This window comes from Microcebus murinus, chromosome 14 (assembly GCF_040939455.1).
Source record: "Microcebus murinus isolate Inina chromosome 14, M.murinus_Inina_mat1.0, whole genome shotgun sequence".
In the NCBI taxonomy this organism is placed as follows: Eukaryota; Metazoa; Chordata; class Mammalia; order Primates; family Cheirogaleidae; genus Microcebus; species Microcebus murinus.
The window spans coordinates 79,114,778-79,141,643 of NC_134117.1; the positions used below are offsets into that span (position 1 = coordinate 79,114,778).

The 26,866-nt window shown below is 41.0% G+C and overlaps 1 long non-coding RNA gene and 1 pseudogene across 2 annotated transcripts in view; one reads left to right on the forward strand and one right to left on the reverse strand.

The window, feature by feature from the left end:
• The window catches only part of LOC142875599 (uncharacterized), a 48,014-nt gene that overhangs the window by 2,799 nt on the left and 18,349 nt on the right, over positions 1–26,866 (reverse strand). Inside the window, exons 3-5 of one of the 2 annotated variants that reach the window (XR_012922925.1) lie at positions 20,269–20,393; positions 19,897–19,993; positions 11,872–11,967 (exon numbers count right to left, since the gene is read on the reverse strand). This is a non-coding gene — a long non-coding RNA (uncharacterized LOC142875599). The remainder of the gene's footprint in view (positions 1–11,871; positions 11,968–19,896; positions 19,994–20,268; positions 20,394–26,866) is intronic. The other variant, XR_012922924.1, reaches the window with a different exon arrangement.
• Positions 6,537–7,470, forward strand: LOC142875598 (high mobility group protein B1 pseudogene; annotated as a pseudogene).

The window sequence follows — 26,866 nt, forward strand, 5'->3', positions numbered from 1 at the left end:
TAAGGAGTAATAGGGTCCAAGTAACCCTCGGGAGTGGCAAGACCCTTCCTAAAGATCAGGGCATTAGTATTCCCCATCCAGGGGACCAGAGACCAACACAGGCATCAGATTACCTTGTAACTGGCTCCTCCAGGCAATCTGCAACCAATGACAGAGATGGTAGCCCCATAGCTTAACACAGTGCCCTCCATCTCAAGCTATTGGAGTTATACACAGGTACAATTCACCACATGGGAGCTTAAGCTGGGGGATCAAACTCACTAATCTCTACTGGCAAGAGATGAAAACAATAGTTCATAGGTCACTCAAATTGATAAAATACCTCAAAGGCAATACAAGACCAGCACACCTCTTCCCACCACTGTCAAGGAACATCCTTGGGGGCTTGAAGTAGAGGCACAAACCAGGCCTAGCACTCTCAGTTCTCAACTACCCTGATGAGAAAGAACCAGCGAAAGAATGCAGGAAATATGAAAGATTAGAGAGAAAAGTCACTCCCAAAAGAAATCATTAGACCCTCAAAAATGGACACTAATTTAAGTGAAATGATTAAAATGACAAAGGAAGAATTCTGAATATGGATTATAAGGAAACTCAGTGTAATTGAAGAGAAAATGGAAACAATACAGGCCACAAGAATAATACAGGAAATAAATAAAAAATTCTCTAAAGAAATTGAAATATTATGAAAGAACAAACAGAAATCCTGGAAATGAAAGAGGCATTCAAGGAACTTCAAAACACAGTGGAAAGCCTTAAAAATAGAATGGATCACACAGGAAAGAATCTCCGAGCTTGAAGATAGTGTCTGTGTGCTAAACAAATCAGATGGAACAAAGAACACAGAAGCAAGAGACAAGAACAAAACATAAAAGAAATGTGGAGTTGTGTAAGGAAACAAAATAAAAGAATTATAGGCAGCCTAGAGAGAGAAGAAGAAAATATACAAGGGCTGGAAAAATCTATTTCTTGGAATACTAAAGGAAAATATGCCTGGCCTAGCCAGAAACCTAGATATCCAGATATAAGAAGTACACAGAAGTCTTGGGAGACTCAATGTGAAAAAGCAATCACCACGTCACATAATTATTAGAGTAGCCAAAGTAAACATGAAAGAGGCAATCCTTGAAGCAGTAAGGTGAAAACAGCAAATAACCTATAAAGGAAAACCTATCAGACTAACTGCAGACTTCTCAACTGAAACCCTCCAAGCTAGAAGGGACTGGGGACCCATCCTCAATCTTCTAAAACATAATAATGGCCAACCTAGAATCCTTTATCTGGCAAAACTAACCTTCATCTATGAGGGAGAACTAAAGTCTGTCCAAGCAATCACTGATGGAATTTGCAAAGACCAAACCTGCCCTGCAGGAAGTACTCAGACCTGCATTGTACACTGAACAGTGCAATAGACACTGACCAAAATAAAATTACTCAGGAGTTAAAAACTAGAACCCAGATTCCACAATGGCTTGAAAGGTAAAACAAAACAATAAGAATTTACCCAAAAATATGAACAGAAATCTACCCCAAATATCAATCTTCTCAATAAAAGTGAATGGTTTGTCCAGATGCAGTGGCTCACACCTGTAATCCTACCACTCTGGGAGGCCAAGGGGGAAGAATAGTTTGAGCTCAGGAGTTTGAGACCAGCCTGAGTAATAGCAAGACCCCATCTCTACTATAAATAGAAAGAAATTAGCTGAGCATGGTGGCGCATGCCAGGAGTCCCAGCTGCTTGGGAGGCTGAGACAGAAGGATTGCTTGAGCCTGGAAGTCTGAGGTTGCTGTGAGCTAGGCTGGTGCCACAGCACTCTAGCCCAGGCAACAGAGTGAGACTCTGTCTATAAATAAATAAGCAAACAAATGAACAAACAAATAAGAATGTCTCAAACTGTCCTCTGAAGACACATAGACTGGCTGAGTGGATAAAAAATTATAAACCAAGTATCTGCTGTCTCCAGGAAATGCATTTAACCCACAAAGACGCTTTCAGACTCAAGGCTTGGAAAACAAAGTTCCAGGCAAATGGAAGCCAAAAGAGAGCAGGGTAACAATCTTGATTTGAGACACCATAAACTTTAAAATAGCAAAAGTAAAGACAAAGATGGTCACTAGCCGGGCGTGGTGGCTCACGCCTGTAATCCTAGCTCTCTGGGAGGCTGAGGCGGGCGGATTGTTCGAGGTCAGGAGTTCGAAACCAGCCTGAGCAAGTGCGAGACCCCGTCTCTACTATAAAATAGAAAGAAATTAATTGGCCAACTAATATATATAGAAAAAATTAGCCGGGCATGGTGGCGCATGCCTGTAGTCCCAGCTACTTGGGAGGCTGAGGCAGAAGGATTGCTTGAGCCCAGGAGTTTGAGGTTGCTGTGAGCTAGGCTGACGCCACGGCACTCACTCTAGCCCGGGCAACAAAGTGAGACTCTGTCTCAAAAAAAAAAAAAAAAAAAAAAAAAAAAGATGGTCACTATATAATGGTGAAAGGAAAAATCCAACAAGAAGACTTAAAAATTCTTAATACTTATGCAGCCAACCCAGGGACACCCAGATACATAATGCAAACCCTGTTTGATCTAAATAGCATGATAAACAGTACTGCAATGGTAGCTAACAATTTCGACACCCCACTGATGGACAGATATTCCAAACAGAAAATAAGCAAAGAAACAATGGACTTAAAAAGAGCTCTAGAAAAAGTAGGTCTCACAGACATATACAGAACATTCCACCCAAATAAAGCCAAACATCCAAACATACATTCTTCTCATCAGCTTATGGAACTTCTCTAAAAGGCCACAAATCAGACCTCAACAAATTTTAAAAAATAGAAATTGTATCATGTATCTTCTCGGACCCTAGTGGTATAAAATTAGAGATCAATTCCAGGAGAAACAACACTTTGTAAAGTAATGGAAATAAAGCAATCTACTGCTGAATGATTACTGGGTCAAGGAGGAGATCCAGGTGGAAATGAAAAGATTCCTTGAACTAAATGACAATGGGGACACAAGTCATCAAAATCTGTGGGATACAGGGAAAGTATTCCTGAGGGGAAAACTAATAGCATTAAATGCTCACATCCAAAAGCAGCTCACAAATCAAGAAACTAAAAAACTGAAGATGGCGGACAAAAAACACCGCCAGACAGAGTGTCTCTGCAGAAAAGACAGACTCTAGCACAAATTAGAAGAAAGAAGCAAGAAGACGTGCATACAGTGGATGAGGGTCGGAAGGAGGTGTACCTGAGAGCACAGGAGACTCCACGGGAGGAGGTTGCGGAGGAGAACTGGAAGCAGAGACGTCAGGAGCAGCCTGGAGACCAGTGGCAAGGGTAGGTAGAGTGGTTAACTCTCCCCTCCCTTGCATCTCGGACTGCTGGTGGGCTCCACAGTGGGTGGAGAGACCTGCGGACACGAGCCCAGAGATGGCCGCCGCCAGTGAGCGGTAAGCCAGTAGCAGATGTGGCACCATGCTGTCAAATCCCGCAGGGAAACTCCGTGTGCACAGACCCAAGCCACGCGGCAGGCGCCATATTGATTTATTCTCCCTTCTGCCAGCCCTATCCCGGATTACGCAGAGAGACAATATAGCCACAAGCCGGAGGCACCTCCAGGGAATGGGACCTTCCCTTTTGGGGCCCTACAGCTGACGAAGGGGAACTTAGACTGTGAGCTCCCTACCCGCCAGCCCTCCCAGGTGCTGCTGGCATGGTGTTCCCAGGAGAACAGGGCAGACCATGAGGCTGAGAGACATAGACCCAGCTTGGGCTCCCCGTGGGTGAATTGGGACTGGGACTGCTCTCCCTGGTGGGGATATAGTTTGAACTCTGGGGCCCAGAGGTCAGACCTGCAGACCAGATCCTGTGCACCAAGGTCTCGCATTGCCCGAGGAACAGAAGGGATATACGTGAACAGCCTACTGAGGTGTGTGTGCCTTCAGGGGCAGATCAGCGTCCTAGAGGGCAACCCTTCTCCCAAAGGAAGGCTGTGAGCCCAGCCCAGGTGGCTTTCCTGCACAGGGAACCTCCCTGCCGGCATCACAGTCAGGGGAGGCCTGGTGGTGGGAGGTCTGGCCTGCTTGCAGTGGCCCAGGAGTAGCTGCAGAGTTGGAAAGGGTGGAAAGAAGTGAGGCCCGCTCCAGACTGTGGGTCTCAGACGGCATCACCCCACACGTAGACTTTCTGACTGAGTGGGGCCATTCCAGCCCCTCCCTGACAGCCTTTCCTGAAAGCAGAGAACAGAACTCTGACCCCTGCTAATGACATTGGTGGTGCCTGAGGGCAGGCTGACCTAACTCAGCTCTGCCCAGACTCATTCCCAGACCAGCACTCACTGAAGGGGAGAAAAGTACTCACCTGGAAGTCCCATGACCCCACCAACCACCTGAGGCACTAGAGTGCCCCTCTACAGTACAAGAGCTGATAACAGGACACAAAAACAACAGTGTAGCCTGCTCCTCCAAGAAAGCGCCACCTACTGACAGGGAGAGCATCCTGCACACCCTAATCATGGCACCTACTGACTCATTATACGGAGAGTGGTCGAATCTCACCCACAGACATCACCTACCAGCTGAGAAACTAAGCAAGGCATGTGAATATCCAAACAAAAACCTAAATGAGAGAAACAACAACTGATCGACATGGGAAGAAATCAGAGAAGGAACTCTGGAAATATGAAGGACCAAATGGAAAACACACCCCCAGAGGAGTACCAGCCCATTGGAAATGGACACCAACCAAAATCAGGCAACCAAAATGACAGAAGAGGAATTTCGAATGTGGATCATAAGAAAATTCAACGACCTGTAAGAACAACTCAATAACCAACACAAAGAAACCACAAAAAACCTCCAGGACCTGGAACAAAAGTTCACTAAGGAAATCGACACAATGAAGAAAAGGTTAACCGAACACCTGGAAATGAAGAATCAATTCAATGAAATACAAAATACAGTGGAAAGTCTCAAGAACAGGGTAGATCAAACAGAAGAAACAATCTCAGAGATTGAAGATAACACCCTCCAATTAAAGAAATCAGTCACAGAGATAGAGCAGAGAAACAAGAGAAAAGAGCAAAGCCTACAAGAGATGTGGGATTATGTGAAGAAACCTACTGTGAGGGTCATAGGGTTACAAGAAGGGGAAGAAGACAACACTCAAGGGTTGGACAAGCTATTTGAAGATATAATAGAGGAAAATTTCCCAGGCCTTGCTCAAAATCTCGATATACAAGTTCAAGAAGCTCAGAGGACTCCTGGGAGATTCAATGCAAGCAGGAAGACGTTACAACATGCAGTCATCAGACTGACCACAATATCAACTAAAGAGGCCCTTCTAAGTGCTGTAAGATGAAAGAAGCAAGTAACATACAAGGGAAAGCCAATTCGAATAACACCAGACTTCTCTACTGAGACTTTACAAGCAAGGAGAGACTGGGGCCGAATTCTCACTCTTCTGAGACAGAACCGTGCCCAGCCTACAATCTTATTCCCTGCAAAACTAAACTTCGTATATGAAGGAGAAGTAAAGACATGCTCAGGTAGGCAAAGTCTCAGAGAATTCTCCAAGATAAGACCAGCCCTACAAGAAGTACTCAAAACAGTCTTAGGCACAAAACATCATAATAGAAACTCACGAACATAAAAACAACCAAAACCCAAAGATTAAAGGCCAGATATTACAATGGCTCAAGAGAGAAATCAAAGCAACAACATCCAACAAAACAGAATGAACAGTAATCTACCTTACCTATCAGTTCTCTCAATAAATGTGAATGGCTTAAACTCTCCACTCAAGAGACATAGGCTGGCTGAATGGATAAGAAAATGCAGGCCAAGTATATGCTGTCTTCAGGAAACACATCTAACCTGCAAGGATGCATATAGACTAAAAGTAAAAGGGTGGAGATCAGTATTCCAGTCAAGTGGAACCCAAAAGAAGGCTGACATGGCAGTACTAATTTCAGAAGATTTAGTTTTTTTTTTTTTTTTTTTTTGAGACAGAGTCTCGCTTGTTGACCAGGCTAGAGTGAGTGCCATGGCGTCAGCGTAGCTCACAGCAACCTCAAACTCCTGGACTCAAGCAATCCTTCTGCCTCAGCCTCCCGAGTAGCTGGGACTACAGGCATGTGCCACTATGCCCGGCTAATTTTATATATATATTAGTTGGCCAATTAATTTCTTTCTATTTATAGTAGAGACGGGGTCTTGCTCTTGCTCAGGCTGGTTTCGAACTCCTGACCTCGAACAATCCGCCCGCCTCAGCCTCCCAGAGAGCTAGGATTACAGGCGTGAGCCACCGCGCCTGGCTGATGATTTAGTTTTTAAAGCAACAAAAGTAGGGAAAGACAAAGAGGGTCATTATATAATGGTAACGGGCACAGTTCAGCAAGAAGAGATAACAATTTTAAATATATATGCACCCAACTTAGGGGCACCCAGTTTCATAAAGCAAACCTTACTGGATCTAAGCAAATGGATTAATAGCAACTCCATAATCACCGGAGATTTCAACACCTCACTGATGGCACAAGACAGATCCTCCAAACAGAAAATTAATAAAGAAATAATGGGTTACAGAGCGGAGAGAGTGAGGAGGCTGCGTCTGGCTCCCGCTCTCACAGCCATTGCAGTACATTGAGCTCCATAGAGACAGCGCCGGGGCAAGTGAGAGCCGGACGGGCACTGGGCGACTCTGTGCCTTGCTGAGGAAAAATAACTAAACATGGGCAAAGGAGATCCTAAGAAGCCGAGAGGCAAAATGTCATCATACGCATTCTTTGTGCAAACTTGCCGGGAGGAGCACAAGAAGAAGCACCCAGATGCTTCAGTCAACTTCTCAGGGTTTTCTAAGAAGTGCTCAGAGAGGTGGAAGACCATGTCTGCTAAAGAGAAAGGAAAGTTTGAAGATATGGCAAAGGCAGACGAGGCCCGTTATGAAAGAGAAATGAAGACCTATATCCCTCCTAAAGGGGAAACAAAAAAGAAGTTCAAGGATCCCAATGCACCCAAGAGGCCTCCTTCAGCCTTTTTCTTGTTCTGTTCTGAGTATCGCCCTAAAATCAAAAGAGAACATCCTGGCCTTTCCACTGATGATGTTGCAAAGAAGCTGGGAGAGATGTGGAATGACGCTGCTGCAGATGACGAGCAGCCTTATGGAAAGAAGGCTGCAAAGCTGAAGGGAAAGTATGAAAAGGATATTGCTGCATACTGAGCTAAAGGTAAGCCTGACGCAGCAAAAAAGGGAGTCGTCAAGGCTGAAAAAAGCAAGAAAAAGAAGTAAGAGGAGGAAGATGAAGAGGATGAAGAGGAGGAGGAAGATGAAGAAGAAGATGATGATGATGAATAAGTTGGTTCTAGCGCAGTTTTTTTTTTCTTGTCTATAAAGCATTTAACCCCCCTGTACACAACTCACTCCTTTTAAAGAAAAAAATTGAAATGTAAGGCTGTGTAAGATTTGTTTTTAAACTGTACAGTGTCTTTTTTTGTATAGTTAACACACTACCGAATGTGTCTTTAGCTAGGCCTGTCCTGGTGGTATTTTCAATAGCCACTAACCTTGCCTGGTACAGTATGGGGGTTGTAAATTGGCATGGAAATTTAAAGCAGGTTCTTGTTGGTGCACAGCACAAATTAGTTATATATGGGGATGGTACTTTTTTTACTCTTCAGTTGTCTCTGATGCAGCTTATACGAAATAATTGTTGTTCTGTTAACTGAATACCACTCTGTAATTGCAAAAAAAAAGTTGCAGCTGTTTTGTTGACATTCTGAATGCTTCTAAGTAAATAAAAAAAAAAGAAAGAAATAATGAACTTAAGCAAAACCCTGGAACAATTGGGTCTGACTGACATCTACAGGACATTCTACCCAAAATCTATTGAATATACGTTCTTCTCATCAGCTCACGGGACATTCTCTAAGATTGACCATATCCTAGGACACAAAGAAAATCTCAAGAAATTTAAAAAAATAGAAAGCATACCATGTACCTTCTCAGATCACAGTGGAATAAAACTAGAAATCAACCCTAACAGAAACTCACATTTCTACACAAAAACGTGTAAATTAAACAACCTCTTACTAAAAGATTACTTCATAACTGAAGAAATCAAGACGGAAATAAAAAAATTCTATGAAGAAAACGACAATGGAGAGACAAGTTATCAACTCCTCTGGGACACAGCTAAAGCAGTTCTGAGAGGAAAGTTTATCTCCATAAATGCCTATAACCAAAAGACAAGAAGATCACAAATAGACAATCTAATGAAACGACTCAAAGAGCTGGAAAAAGAAGAACAGACCAACCCCAAACCCAGCAGAAGAAGTGAAATCAACAAGATCAAATCAGAACTAAACGAAATTGAAAACAGGAAAGCTATTCAGGAGATTAATAAAACAAAAAGTTGGTTCTTTGAAAAAATAAACAAAATTGACACACCATTGGCTAAGCTAACGAAAAGCAGAAAAGAGAAATCTCTAATAAGCTCTATCAGGAACAAAAAAGGAGATATCACAACTGATCCCAAAGAGATACAAGATACAATTTATGAATACTACAAAAATCTTTATGCACACAAACTGGAAAATGTGGAGGAAATGGACAAATTTCTAGAAACACACAGCCTCCCTAGGCTCAACCAGGAAGAAATAGATTCCCTGAATAGACCAATCTCAACAGCTGAAATAGAAACAGCAATTAAAAATCTCCCTAAAAAGAAAAGTCCGGGTCCAGATGGCTTCACACCTGAATTTTACCACACTTACAAAGAAGAACTAGTACCTATCTTACAGAAACTATTCCACAACATCGAGAAGAACGGAAACCTCCCGACACTTTTTATGAAGCGAATATTACTCTGATACCAAAACCAGGAAAGGATGCAACAAAAAAAGAAAACTACAGACCAATATCCCTAATGAATATAGATGCAAAAATTTTCAACAAAATCTTAGCTAACCGAATCCAGACACTTATCAAAAAAATAATCCACCACGACCAAGTGGGCTTCATCCCAGGGATGCAGGGATGGTTCAACATACGTAAATCTATAAATGCAATTCACCACATAAACAGAAGCAAAAACAAAGACCACATGATTCTTTCAATAGATGCAGAAAAAGCTTTTGACAAAATTCAACACCCTTTCATGATACAAATACTTAAGAAAATAGGCATAGAAGGGACATACCTAAAAATGATACAAGCCATATATGACAGACCCATAGCCAACATCATACTGAATGGGGAAAAATTGAAATCATTCCCACTTAGAACTGGAACCAGACAAGGCTGCCCACTATCTCCACTTCTGTTCAACATAGTACTGGAAGTCTTGGCTACAGCAATCAGACAGGAAAATGGAATCAAAGGTATCCAAATAGGGGCTGAAGAGATCAAACTTTCACTGTTTGCTGATGATATGACATTGTATCTAGAAAACCCCAAAGATTCAACCAAGAAACTCCTGGAACTGATCAATGAATTTAGTAAAGTCTCAGGATACAAAATCAATATACAGAAATCAGAGGCATTCATATACGCCAACAAAATCTAATTGAGAAACAAATCAAAGACTCAATTCCCTTCACAATAGCAACAAAGAAATTAAAGTACCTAGGAATTTACTTAACCAAGGACGTAAAAGACCTCTACAGGGAGAACTATGAAACACTGAGGAAGGAAACAGCAGAGGATGTAAACAGATGGAAATCCATACCATGCTCGTGGATCGGCAGACTCAATATCATCAAAATGTCTATACTACCCAAACTGATCTACAGATTCAATGCAATACCTATTAAAATCCCATCAGCATACTTCACAGATATAGAAAAAATAATTTTACGCTTCATATGGAACCAAAGAAGACGCCGAATATCAAGAGCAATTCTAGGCAACAAAAACAAAATGGGAGGCATTAATATGCCAGATATCAAACTATACTACAAAGCTGTAGTAATTAAATCAATATGGTATTGGCACAAAAATAGGAATATTGACCAGTGGAACAGATGTGAGAATCCTGATATAAAACCATCCTCATATAGCCATCTAATCTTTGACAAAGCAGACAAAAACATACGCTGGGGAAAAGAATCCCTTTTCAATAAATGGTGCTGGGAAAACTGGATAGCCACCTGCAGAAGGCTAAAACAGGACCCACACCTTTCACCTCTCACAAAAACCAACTCACGCTGGATAACAGACTTAAACCTAAGGTATGAAACTATTAGAACTCTAAAGGAAAAAGTTGGAAACACTCTCCTAGACATCGGCCTGGGCAAAGAGTTTATGAAGAAGTCCCAAAAGGCAATCACAGCAGCAACAAAAATAAATAAATGGGACGTGATCAAACTACAAAGCTTCTGCACAGCCAAAGAAATAGTCATGAAAGTAAACAGACAACCTACAGAATGGGAGAAAATTTTTGCATCCTATGCATCCGATAAGGGACTGATAACTAGAATATACTTAGAACTCACGAAAATCAGGAAGAAAAAATCAAATAACCCCATTAAAAAGTGGGCAAAGGACTTGAACAGAAACTTTTCTAAAGAAGACATAAGAATGGCCAACAAACATATGAAAAAATGCTCAACATCCCTAATCATCAGGGAAATGCAAATCAAAACCACAATGAGATATCACTTAACCCCAGTGAGAATGGCCTTTATCAAAAAATCTCCAAACAATAAATGCTGGTGTGGTTGCGGAGAGAGAGGAACACTCCTACACTGCTGGTGGGACTGCAAACTAGTTCAACCTCTGTGGAAAGCAATATGGAGATACCTTAAAGCGATACAAGTGAATCTACCATTTGATCCAGCAATCCTATTGCTGGGCATCTACCCAAATGATCCAATGACACTCTACAAAAAAGACACCTGCACTCGAATGTTTATAGCAGCACAATTCATAATTGCAAGGCTGTGGAAACAGCCCAAGTGCCCATCAATCCAAGAATGGATTAATAAAATGTGGTATATGTATACCATGGAGTACTATTCAGCTCTAAGAAACAATGGTGATATAGCACATCTTATATTTTCCTGGTTAGAGCTGGAACCCATACTACTAAGCGAAGTATCCCAAGAATGGAAAAACAAGCACCAGATATATTCTCCAGCAAACTGGTATTAACTGAGTAGCACCTAAGTGGACACGTAGGTACTACAGTAATAGGGTGTTGGGCAGGTGGGAGGGGGGAGGGGGGCGGGTATATACATACATAATGAGTGAGATGTGCACCATCTTGGGGATGGTCATGATGGAGACTCAGACTTTTGGGGGGAGGGGGGGAAGTGGGCATTTATTGAAACTTTAAAATCTGTACCCCCATAATATGCCGAAATAAAAAAAAGACAACATTTCAAAACAGACAAACAAAAAAACCTACCAAACATTATCACAGGGAGGTAACATTGACGTAAGCTATAAATACAAATATCTTGTTAATGAAAGGAAGGAACATTAGGGAAATATGTTATTCTAATTAGGAAGAGAGAAAAAATAGTATCACTGGTGTGCAAATATCAGAAATGGAAAGCTGAAGGAATCAAGAAAAATGTTACTACTCAGTTTTACCTAGAATTAACTAAAATCATGAGATTTTATTCCATAAACGAATTAAATATTACTAAATATATTAAAGTAAAATCTTTGAAACCCTCAGACACATGATGGGGACACAGGAAGGAGGAGCCTCAGACAGCAGCTGGAGACCATTTCGGTCCAGACCCTAATTAGATGCAGCCCCTTGGAGCAGCCTGGAGTGGAGCAGGAGGCCTGCCTGTCGACTGACCATTGTCCAGAGGGCAACAGCAGCCAGACATGGGGCCTCTGTCCCTGCACAGTTCCTGGCTCACCTGCCAACATGGTGGGTCCTTCCCTCTGGGTACTGTCTCTAGCATACTCCTCCTTCCACCCAGAATGTTCTACATTCCCTGTGTGTCCATTCAGACCTATAAATAAATAATAAAATAAGGTAAAATCTTTGAAATGACCTTGACCTCACATTTATGACCTACTATTCTGAAAGTGATTATTATCAGTGGTAAAAATGAATAATCCTTAACATTTATTGAATATTTACTATATGCCACATAATGTGCTGGGATTATATCATTTAATCTTCACAACATCTCAAATAAAATGAATATTTTTATTGCCTGAAAAAAAAACAAGAAGTTACCCACTCTGAACAACAAAGAGAAAATTGACTGGGGGGAAATGCATAGATAGAGTGACTGGCACCTGACAGACCAGTCAAAAAACTTAACATTCATGTCATCAGAGTTCCAGAAGGAGAGGAGAAAGAAGGAAGTGCTGGAAAAATACTCAAAGAAATAATGGATCAAAACTCCCCAAATTTGAAGGATTTCTAGAGCAATGCCTTGAGTAGGCAACAGGGCCTGGGAGCTGATTCCCAGGAATACGATCTCAGACATTTCTTCCATAGTAATAGGAAAGAAGGCAGAGTAAATGGGAACAGATGCAGGTAGGTGAATATGTATGGTTATGGGAGTGTAAGAACATTCTCTTGCCATTGCTTTTTTCCTCAGTAAAATAAGAAGCATTGTCATTAGCTGAACAAGAGGTCGGGAAGGAGGTGTTGGAGGTTAAAGAGAGAGGAAAACGTACAGAATACGATCATTCTTGCGCTCAAGAGAGAATGGACTGGAGAAAAACAGTTGGATTGGCTGCGCACGGTGGCTCACGCCTGTAATCCTAGCACTCTGGGAGGCCAAGGCAGGAGGATTGCTTGAGCTCAAGAGTTCGAAAGCAGCCTGAGCAAGAGCGAGACCCCGTCTCTACTGAAAATAGAAAGAAATTAGCCAAACAACTAAAAGTTGAAAAAAAATTATCCAGGCACAGTGGCGCATGCCTGTAGTCCCAACAGTAAGACAGGAGGATCGCTTGAGCCCGGGAGTTGGAGGTTGCTGTGAGCTAGGCTAACACTTGCTGTGAGCTAGGCTGATGCCATGACAACACAGTGAGACTCTGTCTAAAAAAAAAAAAAAGTCAATTTTAAGGGGGAAAATTGTGAGTGGAATAGTGCAACATTAAAATAAAGAGATATAAAAATCAAAAACAGTGAATCAATCTTGATAGAATCCTGGTTCATAAACTATCAGGCATAGGACATTCATTGGACAATTGGATAAATTTGAATTTGGACTGGATATTAGATTATATGATATAGAATAACTGTTAATTTTCTTATATATGATAATGGAATTTCTGGTTAAATCAGAGAATGACATTATTCTTAGCAGATACATGCTGAAATATATATGCATGAAGTGCCAGGATCACCATATTAATTCCAAATGGTTTAAGCAAATAATAATAATATTAATAAACTACACATGGATACATAAATGAAGCAAATATAGAAAAATTTTAATAGTTGTTGAATCTAAGAAGACATCTGGGTGCTCACTGAATTATTCTTTTATATTTTCCCCTATGTTTGAAATGCTCAAGTTGAGAAAAAATAAACTAAGTTCTTAAAGCAAATACAGATGCCATTTATCCCCTTAAAACCAAGCATTTTGGGATGGATAATACTAAAAGCAGGAATCCTAAAGATATTGACCAACAGATTGTATAATAGTACAGAAAATTAAACACCTTAATTTCAAGTGAAAAACTTTTAGTATTAAATAGAAAACTTGAAAATACACTTGTTACATATTTGAGAGACAAAGATTTATCTTAATTTACAAACTTATATAAATCACTACAAAGTTCAACACTACAATATAAAAAGGCTAAAACATATAGAATAAAGAAAAAATATAAGTGAAAAATGAATATTAAAAGTTTCATTAAGAAAAAGAGGCTGGGCATAGCGGCTCGTGCCTTTAATCCTAGCACTCTGGGAGACTGAGGCAGGATTGCTTGAGCTAAGGAGTTTAAGACCAGCCTGAGCAAGACTCGTGTCTACTACCGTGTTTCCCCGAAAATAAGACAGGGTCTTATATTTATTTTTCCTCAAGAAGACACCCTAGGGCTTATTTTCAGGAGATGTGTTATTTTCCCCTCAAAGCCTCAGCTTGTAGCACGCACAGGATGGCTGGGACCTGACAGGGGGAGTGACCTTGTTGGTGGGGCTGCCCGCACCTTTCTGGTCACCTCTGGGATAGTAGCTGTCATGATGGGGCAGACGAGAACTGTTCATCTTCTTTACCGCTCCTCGATGAAATGCATGGGTTGTGCAGATATGCTGTGTAGCCACGCCCATCACTAGGTCTTATTTTTGGGGTGGCGCTTATATTGTGCAAATGCTTAGAATTCCTGCTAGGGCTTATTTTATGGGTAGGTCTTATTTTCAGGGAAACACGGTAAAAGTAGAAAAATTAGCCAGGTGGGTGGCAGGTGTCTGTAGTCCCAGGTACTCGGGAGGCTGAGGCAGGAGGATTGCCTGAGCCCAGGAGTTTGAGGTTGCCGTGAGCTAGGCTGACGCCACGGCACTCTAGCCTGGGCAACAGAGTAATACTCTGCCCCCCCCCAAAAAAATACATACACACACACACACACACACATATATATATATATCAGGGACTACTGAATTCATTGTTTTTTAAAAATCCCTATTCCATATGTGCATAAATTTAAATAACTTTAAATAAACTTTAAATAAAAATATATCTGAAACAGAAATTCAGCAGGGTGTGGTGGCTCACATCTGAAATCCTAGCACTTTGGGAGGCAAGGTGGGAGGACTGCTTGAGGTCAAGAGTTTGAGACCAGCCTGGGAAAGATAATGAGACCCCATCTCTATAAAAATTTTTTTAAAAATTAACTGGGCATGGTAGTACACACCTGTAGTCCCAGCTACTAAGGAGTTTGAGGCAGGAAGACTGCCTGAACCCAAGAGTTTGAGGCTACAATGAGCTATGATTGTGCCACTGCACTCCAGCCGAGGCAGTGGAACAAGATGCTGTCTCTAAAAAAAATGTTTTAATAAAAAAATATAGAAATGTAAATTCACAAATCCCAAACTGATTTAAGTTCTATTCAGTATAGACTTGCTAATATAAGGTATAAACCTTTGTTGACACTACAACAGCTACAAGATATTAATGAGGTTTCCAAATAGCAATTATTTGCTGTTCAATGCAATGTCACTTCTGGGCAAAAGATTTCTCATATTTATTGTGTGCTCCATCCCCACCCTGGGTCATTTCTGCTGTGCAATGAGTCGGACAAAAGGGTAAAGGTTTCTGAGCCTTCTGGATGTTGATAGGAGCTTCTTCTGTGTTGTCTCTCTGATGTTGGTGAAGTCAGGATTCCGGTGAAACATCTCATTATACTCATAGGGTTGCTCCCTGCCTAGTGTGTGTTCTCTGATGTGTTGCAAGAGATGACTTCTGATGGAAAAATTTCCCACATTCACTACATTCATAGGGTTTCTCTCCTGTGGGTCTTCCCTGACTTCAGGGAAGTACTGCAAGGCCTAACCTATATCCAAAGGATATCTAACATTCATTAAATTCATAGGGCTTTTCTCCTCTGTGTATCCTCTTATCTAGAATGAGAGAGGATTTATGGCTGAAGGTTTTCCCACATTCACTATACTCATATGGTTTTTCTCCTGTATCTGTTTTCTGATATATAGGAAGCTTTAGCTTATTGCAAAATGTATTAGCATACTGATTAGTTTCATAGGCTTTTTCTCCTATATGTGTTTCTTGATGCTGAGGGGAATTTAGCTTCTTGCAGAACACTTCCAATCTCTATTATAATCAAAAGTTTTCCCTCCTTTATAAATTTGTTGAGTATGAGTGAGGAGTGCCTTCTTGACAAAACTGTCCTCACTCTTATTACACGCACAGCATTTCTTCTCCATGACAACGCTATGGTGTTTCGAGCTGGCGTCTCACCAACACACAGTGTCTACATTCACAGCGATTCTCCCTTGTGTGAGTTTGCTGATGAACAATGAACACCGGTCTATCAGAAAGGCTTTCACATGTCCATCATATTCACAGGGCTTCTCCCATGAGCACGCTCTCTTTTAGGTAGTGAAGACTGCCTCCTTGTCAAAAGCTTTCCCATGCTCATTATACTCAAAAAACTGCTTCAGAGTTTGAATGTTCTGATGCTGTCAGGGCCTCATTCTGACTGATGGCTTTCCCATTTCTATCATGTTCAAATGGTTTCTCTCTGACATGAGGATTCTTGTGCTTTCTACAAAGGAGAAATTTCCCACATGCCTTAAATTCATCAGCTTCCTTACCAAGGAGTTTCTATTGCTAATAATTAATTCTGAAATATAATATAAACTCATTCCATATGAGTAATAGTTATCAGGTATTTTTCTTAATAGAATAGGGTTTGTGTCCAGATAAAATGTTTTTCCTAATACACTATTTCTTTCCTAAGTCAGTGTTTTGCTGTTGACAAATGCTGGTGTTGGTTTTCCTGGCTCTTCTCCATCAGATCATCAATTATGCATAAATCTAGAAATAAGCATAAGTTACCACCATTTACAAATGTTAACATATTTCTCATGAAAAGGACACATATTCACATGCCTTATAATAGACTGGTCTTTTGGTATGAAAGAAATCCCGAGGGTATACTTCCTCACTCCCACAGGTTTAGAAAAATCAAATAACTTGTAGTAGTAAAAAATGACTAGGAAATTTGGCAACAAAACACTTTAATTTGGTACTTCAAAAATGTGACTTTGAAAAATGGACAGATAATTTGAAATAAACACAAACAATACATAAAATTTCAGAAAGTGTCAATTTCTACATGTTCAAAGGAAAATTCTATTGCCTGGCCTACATTTGATTCTAACTGGGATTCATAAGAAATACTAGTGTCCAAACAAAGTACATATTACATTCATGCTGTTTTTAGAACAGGATCAGATACACACCTTTATTCATCTAGGACAACATCATCTAAAACTAATAGCCTGTATTTCACTTATACAATAAATTACAGCAGGCCAGGTGTGGTGGCTCATGCCTATAATCCTATCACTCTGGGAGGCCAAGGTGGGCCGATTCTATGAGCTCAGGAGTTCAAGACCAACCTGAGCAAGAGCGAGATACCATCTCTACTAAAAATAGAAAGATATTAGCCGAACAACTAAAAATAGAAAAACTTAGCTGGGCACGGTGGTGTGTGTCTGTAGTCCCAGATACCGGGGAGGCTGAGGCAGAAGGATTGCTTGAGCCCAGGAGTTTGAGGTTGCTGTGAACTAGGCTGACACCATGGCACTCTAGCCAGGGCAACAAAGCGAGACTCTGTCTTAAAATAAATAAATAAATGCACATAATCATTAGATTCTACGTGCTTCTACCTGTCTCTTTTCATTCATCTTCTGATGTATCTAATAATTGTGAAGTCTTCCTCCTTTGAATTTTCTACCCTTTGAAACTAAGGGGAGAAAATAAAATTCTGAATTCTCAACTCTGCCCAATGAAAGCTAAAAAAGGAAACTACAAATAAGGTATCTCCAGGCTTCTTTCATATCTTCATTACAATTGATGCAATACTTCAGGCAACTCAGTAAGAAAATTGAAAGGTGGACCGGGCATGAGCAAGAGCAAGACCCTGTCTCTACTAAAATAGAAAGAAATTAATTGGACAACTAAAAATATATAGAAAAAAACAGCCAGGCACGGTGGCACATGCCTGTAGTGCCAGCTAGTTGAGAGGCTGAGGCAAAAGGATTGCTTGAGCCCAAGAGTCTGAGGTTGCTGTGAGCTAGGCTGATGCCATGGCACTCACTCTAGCCTGGGCAACAGAGTGAGACTCTGTCTCAAAAAACAAAAAAAGAAAACCAAAAGGTGATATAATAGTGATAATTTACTTCACTATTGCATTACCCTTCTAAGCAATTCCATCATTCTTCCATTTTCTTACTATTTTATCACAGTTGGACACAATTGATGAGTAATGTAGAAATAATTCTAAGGTAATAACATAGCAAAACATTTCAAACTTAGGAAAAATAAATAACTTCAATCTTATGTTTCCTAGATTATAAATGGGCTCAATACACCCATATGACAACTGCAAAATAGAATGAGTTTTATTCATTAAAAAATAGAATTAAGGCCGGGCGTGGTGGCTCACGCCTATAATCCTAGCACTTTGGGAGGCCGAGGCGGGCGGATTGCTCAAGGTCAGGAGTTCGAAACCAGCCTGAGCGAGACCCCGTCTCTACCAAAAATAGAAATAAATTAATTGACCAACTAAAAATATATATACAAAAAATTAGCCGGGCATGGTGACGCATGCCTGTAGTCCCAGCTACTCGGGAGGCTGAGGCAGTAGGATCGCTGAGCCCAGGAGATTGAGGTTGCTGTGAGCCAGGCTGACGCCATGGCACTCACTCTAGCCTGGGCAACAAAGTGAGACTCTGTCTCAAAAAAAAAAAAAAAAAATAGAATTAAATTTTCCCTTTGTTCATTCAAGTTAAAACTTTTTACATTTTGTAAGAAATTATGAAAGTCACAAAGTATCAATCTTTACACATAGGTTTGAAAAGAAACTCAAAAACTAAAATTGGGTCCACTGAAACCCTGATGGTATAATGAGGGTTAATGTTCTATTTTGTTTAGTATTGGATTGTGTATCCTTATTCTTTTTATAAAACAGCCCAGGCTAGCCTGGTGCCTCACACCTGTAATCCCAGCACTCTGGGAGGCCAAGGCGGGCGGATTGCTCAAGGTCAGGAGTTCGAAACCAGCCTGAGCAAGAGCGAGACCCCGTCTCTACTATAAATAGAAAGAAATTAATTGGCCAACTAATATATATAGAAAAAATTAGCCGGGCATGGTGGCGCATGCCTGTAGTCCCAGCTACTCGAGAGGCTGAGGCAGCAGGATCTCTTGAGCCCAGGAGTTTGAGGTTGCTGTGAGCTAGGCTGACACCACGGCACTCACTCTAGCCTGAGCAACAAAGCGAGACTCTGTCTCAAAAAAAAAATAAAAATAAAAATAAAACAAAAAAACATGTTAGCAGGGCCTGCAGTAGTTCTATGTGTGCTAAATGTGTTTGTGACAGGATCAAGTGTACTTTCCTTATCAAGGAGCAGAAAATCATTGTGAAGGTGTTGAAGGCACAAGCACAGAGTCAGAAAGCTAAATAAGAAAATGAAGCTTTTTTGAGTAATAAAAATTAAAAGGCTTAAAAAAAATCTATCAACAGTCCAACAAGCTATCTCTATGATAGCATTTCTTATATGCTCCCCTCCCCCACAGACCTCTCTCTAGCTGGGCTCACTGCTGCCCTGCACATACTGTGTACTCTGCCTCAGGTCCCTGGACAGGGTATGCTGCCTGGCAGGAATACTTGGAATCCGTTGCCTCATTTCATTCAAATCTGTGTTCATTAAATTATTGACTTCAAAAAGGCCCTTTCCTGACCATACTTTCATGAAGAACACACTACACCTCATTCTCTTCTACCACTAGAATACAGAGTCATCGTGCGGTCAGAGCTGTGTCTCCAGCACAGACACAGCCGGCATGCCATGTGTGTAGAGTGACTACAAAACATACGATGAAAGAAAGATAACTGAAACTGATGCAGAAAGAGTAGTCAAGTGTCTGAAATGAGACAGGAAAGGATTGGATTTTTGGAAGAAAACAAAGACCATTTAGCTATTATCTGCCAGTATGATATATGCATCTGAGGCATGCAAACTCTTTACAATCACTGTCAAAGTTCTTGTAACTTGACAAAGATTCCTGAAAAATTTCAAAGATGACAATATGTCTACCAACAACTATCTACCAAGGACTCAATTTCACCCTGCTTTAAAGCTTCCTTTCAAACTGTCTACTACTGCTAAAAAAAAAAATAAAAAAAAAAAATAAAAATAAAAAATAAAGCTTCCTATATACTCACTAACTCACCTGCGTGGCTCTGGCTTGGGGACTCTTCCTCCACTATTCAATGGCTCCTCTCTTTGCTCCAACTTGAAAATTTCCTCTGGTTTGTTAACACAACACCCTGTGAATGAAAATGACATAGGACATGGGCCAGGTAGACTCAGGTTCAGGATATTTAAAGGAGGACAAAGGTGTGCCTGCACAAAAATAAATCCACTTGAACATTTCACTGGAGAAAAGAACACAGATGTTCTTTATGGTACCAAAAGGGATGAATCAGCTTTGGTTCCGGAATCTCAAGTTTTTAAATCATACTCTCTACAAAGAAACCATCTGTAATCAGCAGCTAAAAATAAAATGAATGTTGTTCAGAGTTTCACATTACACGATCCTCACCCACTGAGAGAGGTGGCTGTCGTTCCCCAGCATCACATCCCTGTACAGAGCCCTCTGAGCAGGGCCAGGTGCTGCCAGTCTTCCCAGGTGAAGCCCACAGTCACATCCCTGAATGACACTGATCCCTGAAACAGCACATGTGTTCATTCTACAGTGATCAGAAGTGGATAGCATGCAATGTTACTGTCAGTAGTTAAAGAGAAAACGCTACATAGAATGATTCTTATCAGTACTACACATCGTAGGGAAATGAGAGACCATGAAGGACTCTGCTAATGTATTATTTCTTGATGCATACAAAAAGTGTGTGAGTTACTGCTAGTATACTGGAAACTACTCCAATTTCTGGAGACATAAAGATAAATAAAAGAATACTCCAACTCTCAAAAATAATCATGTCAGAGACATATTTAAACATAAATGCTTACACTAAGTTTTACAGTGCCAAGCTAGCAGTCTCTGAAAGGTAAACATGTAGTTGCAAAGAGAAAAGAAAAGGTAAGTTTTATTTTGTATTTCAGATTGAGCTTCATTCAGGAGTAAAGCTTTGAGTCTTTTTCTTTTTTTTTTTTTGAGACAGAGTCTCACTCTGTTGCCCAGGTTGGAGTGCCGTGGCATCACCCTAGCTCACAGCAACCTCAAATTCCTGGGCTCAAGCAATCCTCCTGCCTCAGCCTCCCAAGTAGCTGGGACTACAGGCATGTGCCGCCATGCCTGGCTAGTTTTTTCTATATATATTAGTTGGCCAATTAATTTCTTTCTATTTATAGTAGAGACGGGGTCTCGCTCTTGCTCAGGCTGGTTTCGAACTCCTGACTTCAAGCAATCCACCCACCTCAGCCTCCCAGAGTGCTAGGATTATAGGCGTGAGCCACCTCGCCCAGCCTAGCTTTAAGTCTTGATATGTAAAATCATGTGTTCTTTTTTTTCTTTTTTGAGACAGTCTTGCTTTGTTGCCCAGGCTAGAGTGAGTGCCACGGCGTCAGCCTAGCTCACAGCAACCTCAAACTCCTGGGCTCAACAGATCCTACTGCCTCAGCCTCCCAAGTAGCTGGGACTACAGGCAAGCACCACCATGCCCGGCTAATTTTTGTGTGTGTATATATATTAGTTGTCCAATTAATTTATTTCTGTTTATAGTAGAGACAGGGTCTCACTCTTGCTCAGGCTGGTTTTGAACTCCTGACCTCAAGCAATCCATCCACCTTGGCCTCCCAGAGTGCTAGGATTATAGGCGTGAGCCACCTCGCCCGGCCAAATCATGTGTTCTTTATACAAGAGAACATAACTACATAAACAAACATAACTACATAAACTACATGAAAAATATTTGGTACATTAATGGAACTAAATAATAGTACAGGCCTGGCGCAGTGGCTCACACCTGTAATCCTAGCACTCTGGGAGGCCGAGGTGGGAGGATAGCTCGAGGTCAGGAGTTTGAAACCAGCCTGACCCCATCTCTACTATAAATAGAATGAAATTAATTGGCCAACTAATATATATAGAAAAAATTAGCCAGGCATGGTGGCGCATGCCTGTAGTCCCAGCTACTCGGGAGGCTGAGGCAGAAGGATCGCTTGAGCCCAGGAGTTTGAGGTTGCTGTGAGCTAGGCTGACACCATAGTACTTACTCTAGCCTGGGCAACAAAGCAAGACTCTGTTTCAAAAAAAATAGTACAATAGAGGCTTCAGATGTATTAAGATAAAGTCTAACAGACATTATAAGGAGCCAGATTAAAATTAGAGACATATTCCTACAGCCTTGAGGTTCCAAAATACTTGATCATTTACCCCTTAATTAAAATCATTTAATTAAAATTTGAGCACCTGTCTAGCATAGCTATTTATATATTTATATGTATATAAAATCTCATTTCCAGTTTTTTTTTTTTTTTTTTTTTTTTTTGAGACAGAGTCTCGCTTTGTTGCCCAGGCTAGAGTGAGTGCCGTGGCGTCAGCCTAGCTCACAGCAACCTCAAACTCCTGGCTCAAGCAATCCTCCTGCCTCAGCCTCCCAAGCTGGGACTACAGGCATTTGCCACCATGCCCGGCTAATTTTTTGTATATATATTAGTTGGCCAATTAATTTCCTTCTATTTTATAGTAGAGACGGGGTCTCGCTCTTGCTCAGGCTGGTTTCGAACTCCTGACCTCGAGCAATCCGCCCGCCTCGGCCTCCCAGAGAGCTAGGATTACAGGCGTGAGCCACCGCGCCCGGCCTTCCAGTTATTTTTAATACAAATACCTGCATATAAACATGCTAATACAGCTGGCCCTTGAACAGCAGGCTTGAACCGTGCAAGTGCGCTTAGATGCGGATTTTCTTCCACCCTGCTTCCCTGAAACAGGATGACCAGCCCTCCTCTTCCTCAGCTTATTCAATGTGAAGATGACAAGGATGAAGACCTTTATGATAATACATTTTCACTTAATTAATAGTAAATATATTTGTTCTTATGATTTTATTAATAACATTTTATTTTCTCTAGCTTACTTTAAGCATATAGTATATGTGGGAAGCTGAGGCATGAGGATTGTTAAGACCAGGAGTCCGAGATGAGCCCGAGCAAGAGCAAAACCTGTCTTCACAAAAAACAGAAAAATTAGCTGGGAATGTTGTGCACTCGTAGTCCCAACTACTGGGGAGGCTGAGGCAGGAAGATCGTTTGAGCCCACGAGTTGGGGGTTGCAGTGAGCTGTGATCACATGACTGTACTCTAGCCTAGCAACAGAGTGTGATCTTGTCAAAAAAATACAGGCGGGGCCAGCGCGGTGGTTCACGTCTGTAATCCTAGCACTCTGAGAGGCCAAGGTAGGCGGATTGCTCAAGGTCAGGAGTTCAAAACCAGCCTGAGCTGAGCAAGAGCAAGACCCCATCTCTACTATAAATAGAAAGAAATTAATTGGCCGACTAATATACATAGAAAAGTTAGCCGGGCATGGTGGCGCATGCCTGTAGTCCCAGCTACTCGGGAGGCTGAGGCAGCAGGACTGCTTGAGCCCAGGAGATTGAGGTTGCTGTGAGCTAGGCTCACAGTGAGTAAGTGATGCCACAGGACTCACTCTAGCCTGGGCAACAAAGCGACACTCTGTCTCAAAAAAAACCCCACAAAAATAAAACATACAATACAAATAACATATAAAATATGTACTAATCGACTTCCAGTCAACAGTAGGCTATTACTAATTAAGTTGTTGGGGAATCAGGCCAGGCACAGTGGCTCACACCTATAATCCTAGCACTCTGGGAGGCAGAAGCAGGAGGATCCCTCGAGGTCAGGAGTTCAAAACCAGCCTGAGCAAGAGCTACCCTGTCTCTACTATAAATAGAAAGAAATTAATTGGCCAACTAAAAATATATATAAAAAAAATTAGCCGGGTATGGTGACGCATGCCTGTAGTCCCAGCTACTTGGGAGGCTGAGGCAGGAGTATTGATTGAGCCCAGGAATTTGAGGTTGCCGTGAGCTAGGCCGATGCCACAGCATTCTAGCCCGGGCAACAGAGTGAGACTGTGTCTCAAAAAAAAAAAAAAAAGAAAGCCATTCAGTCCCTGTTGCAACTACTCGATTCTGCCATTGTTATGTGAAATCAGTCATAGACAATAAATACATAAACATATAAGCGCTTCTTTTTTCCAATAAAACTTTATTGACAAAAACAAGTGGCAGGTCAGATTTGGTCTGTGTGCCACAATTTGCTGAAACCTGATCTAGAGAGCAGACAAGAAAAGTTAAGATACAGTCATATCAAAATTAATCTAATAAAAAGCACCTTAAATACAAGAAGGACTGTCTCTTGAAAACCTAATCTGCATTTCTAACAAGTTCCCAGGTCATGCTCATGACACTCACTGCTGGTACATGTTAGGAGTACAACTCCACTTCTGAAATCACGAATGCAAACAATAGAGAGTCAACAAAGAGGTGAAATGAACACGAGAGATACATGTCCAAGTTTGTATTTCAGAAGCAATGATATAGAGTTATGTTAATCAATATGGTAGCCCCTAACCACATGGGTTATTGAGCACTGGATATGTGGCTAGACCAAACTGAGGTGTACTATAATTATTAAACACACAATAGATTTCAAAAACTTAGAACAAAAATATATAAACAATTTTATTCAGTGTTTTTAAACATTGATTACATGTTGAAATTATAATATTTAGATATACCAAGTTAAATCAAACACATTATTGAAGTTAATTTCACCTGTTTTTCACTTTTTTTTTTTTTTTGAGACAGAGTCTCACTTTGTTGCCCAGGCTGGAGTAAGTGCCATGGCGTCAGCCTAGCTCACAGCAACCTCAAACTCCTGGGCTCGGGCGATCCTCCTGTCTCAGCCTCCCAAGTAGCTGGGACTACAGGCATGCGCCACCATGCCCAGCTAATTTTTTTTTTTGTATATATATTTTTAGTTGTCCAATTAATTTCTTTCTATTTTTAGTAGAGACGGGGTCTTGCTCAGGCTGGTTTTGAACTCCTGACCTCAAGCAATCCGCCCGCCTCGGCCTCCCAGAATGCTAGGATTACAGGCGTGAGCCACCACGCCCAGCCCTGTTTTTCACTTTTTTAATGTGACTACTAGAAAACTTAAAATAACATGTAGCTTGCATTACGTTTCTATTGGTCAGTGCTAATCAAGAAAAATAGTGGAAAATGGCTTAAGGGGAAATAAAGGGCAAAGAGCAAGATAAGAGTTGACCACCTAATTCAGATGATAATAATGAGGAGGCAAAAGAGACTTGATCCAACAGAAATAGCTCTAAGAATATCAGGTCCCTGATTCATAATACAGAGAGAAAGACAGGAAGATTATCTCCTGGAGTTTCTTTACAAGCATCCAGGTAAATCCAGGTGCCATCTGCAAAGACTGGGAAGTGGAATGAAAGAGGCAGGGCAGAAGGTAAGGGTTAGAGAGCTCTCCGACATGCTGTGCTTTAAATGTCTGCACAACGGGCAGGCAAGGATCTCCAGGAGGCAGCTGACGTGTGGTTCTGGAGCTCAGAAGGAAAGCCCAAGACGAAAGTGAGGGCCAGGGGAGTCACTGGTGTCTTGGTGGCTGCTGAAACCAGCAGTGAGTCAGATGCTCCCCAGGAGAGAGACCAAGGGGGCAAAGGACAAAGGACAAGGACAGGATCTGAGGGGACCCCACATGGGAGCCTAGAGAGGAACAGGCCAAGAATGAGAATAAAATTCTCTGAGCATAAAAATAAAACTAGCAACCTACACTAAGCCTAAGAGTTCTTCACTTACGGAAAATGAATTGGGAATGAAAAAGCAGTGATATTTTAGGAAAACCAAGGACATAACAGTAAGAACTAAAGATAAGCAAAACAACTGAATATGGAAAAAACAGAATTACAGCAAGAAATGGAAGAAAATCTGCTTTTAACTCCAAATGATGCTCTTACAGATTTCAGCAGGAAACTGCTTCAATAGTTCAAGTAGAACTGACTTCAATTACAAGAATCCATCAGAGAACAAGAAAGAATTCTCAAAAGTTAAAAAAAACTTGACTGCTGAATTGTGAAAACCAAAGTCAATACTCTCAAATGAAATTCTGAAACAGAATGGACATAAATGAAAAATTATGCAAATATCCTAGAATATAGGATGAACGACAGAGACTGCCAGGTCCAGATGGAGATCCCAAGAGTACAGAACATTTTTCCTGAGCATTTAAAATTATACCTGTTTCTAGCTTATTAGAAACGCTTGTGAAGGTCACAGCCCAGGGACATAGGCCCTTTGAAATTCCAAGATTATGCAATGCTTCCCTCCCCAAAAGCCACCACCACACCAACAGGCTCCAGTGCAGTAACTGCTTATCACAGCTGAAAGAGCTGCAAGACCCAAACTCTCCTTCAAGAGGATTGTGCATGGAAACCCAGTCAAGAGGGGAGACAACAACAAGGACAGTAAAGGAATTTGAAGCTTCTGGTACCCAGAACTACAACAAACATTAAGTCCAGTCCAACTTCTAGCCAGAATAACATAAATCTTCACACAAAGGCCTGTTTACCTCAGTTCCTATAATCAGATGCAACATGTCTAGCTTTCAACAAAAAATTGCAAGACATGCTAAATGGCAAGAAAAACCACTCAGAAGAGACAAAGCAATCATCAGAACCAGACTCAAACACGACACAGATGTTGGAATTATCAGGGAATTTTTTAATTATGATTCATATGCTAAGGACCTGAATGTAAAAAAGTAGAAAACATTCAAGAACAAATGAATAACGTGGAAAAAGGCAACAAAGAAAAAAAAAGAATAAAAATAAATAAATGAAAAGAACAAATGAGTAATATAAGAAGAGAGGCAGAAATTCTGAGAAAGAATTAAAAAGAAATGCCAGAAGTCAAAAACATAGTAACAAAAATGAAGAATGCCTTCAATGGGTTCATCACACAAAAAGCTTAGGGAAGAACCAGAACTTGAAAATAGGTCAACAGAAACATCACAAACCAAAATGCAAAAGGAATAAACAAAATAAAACATCCAAGAACTGTAGGACAACATTAAAAGGTATAATACATGAATAATTAGAATACCAGAAGACAAAAGAACAGAGCAGAAGAAATATT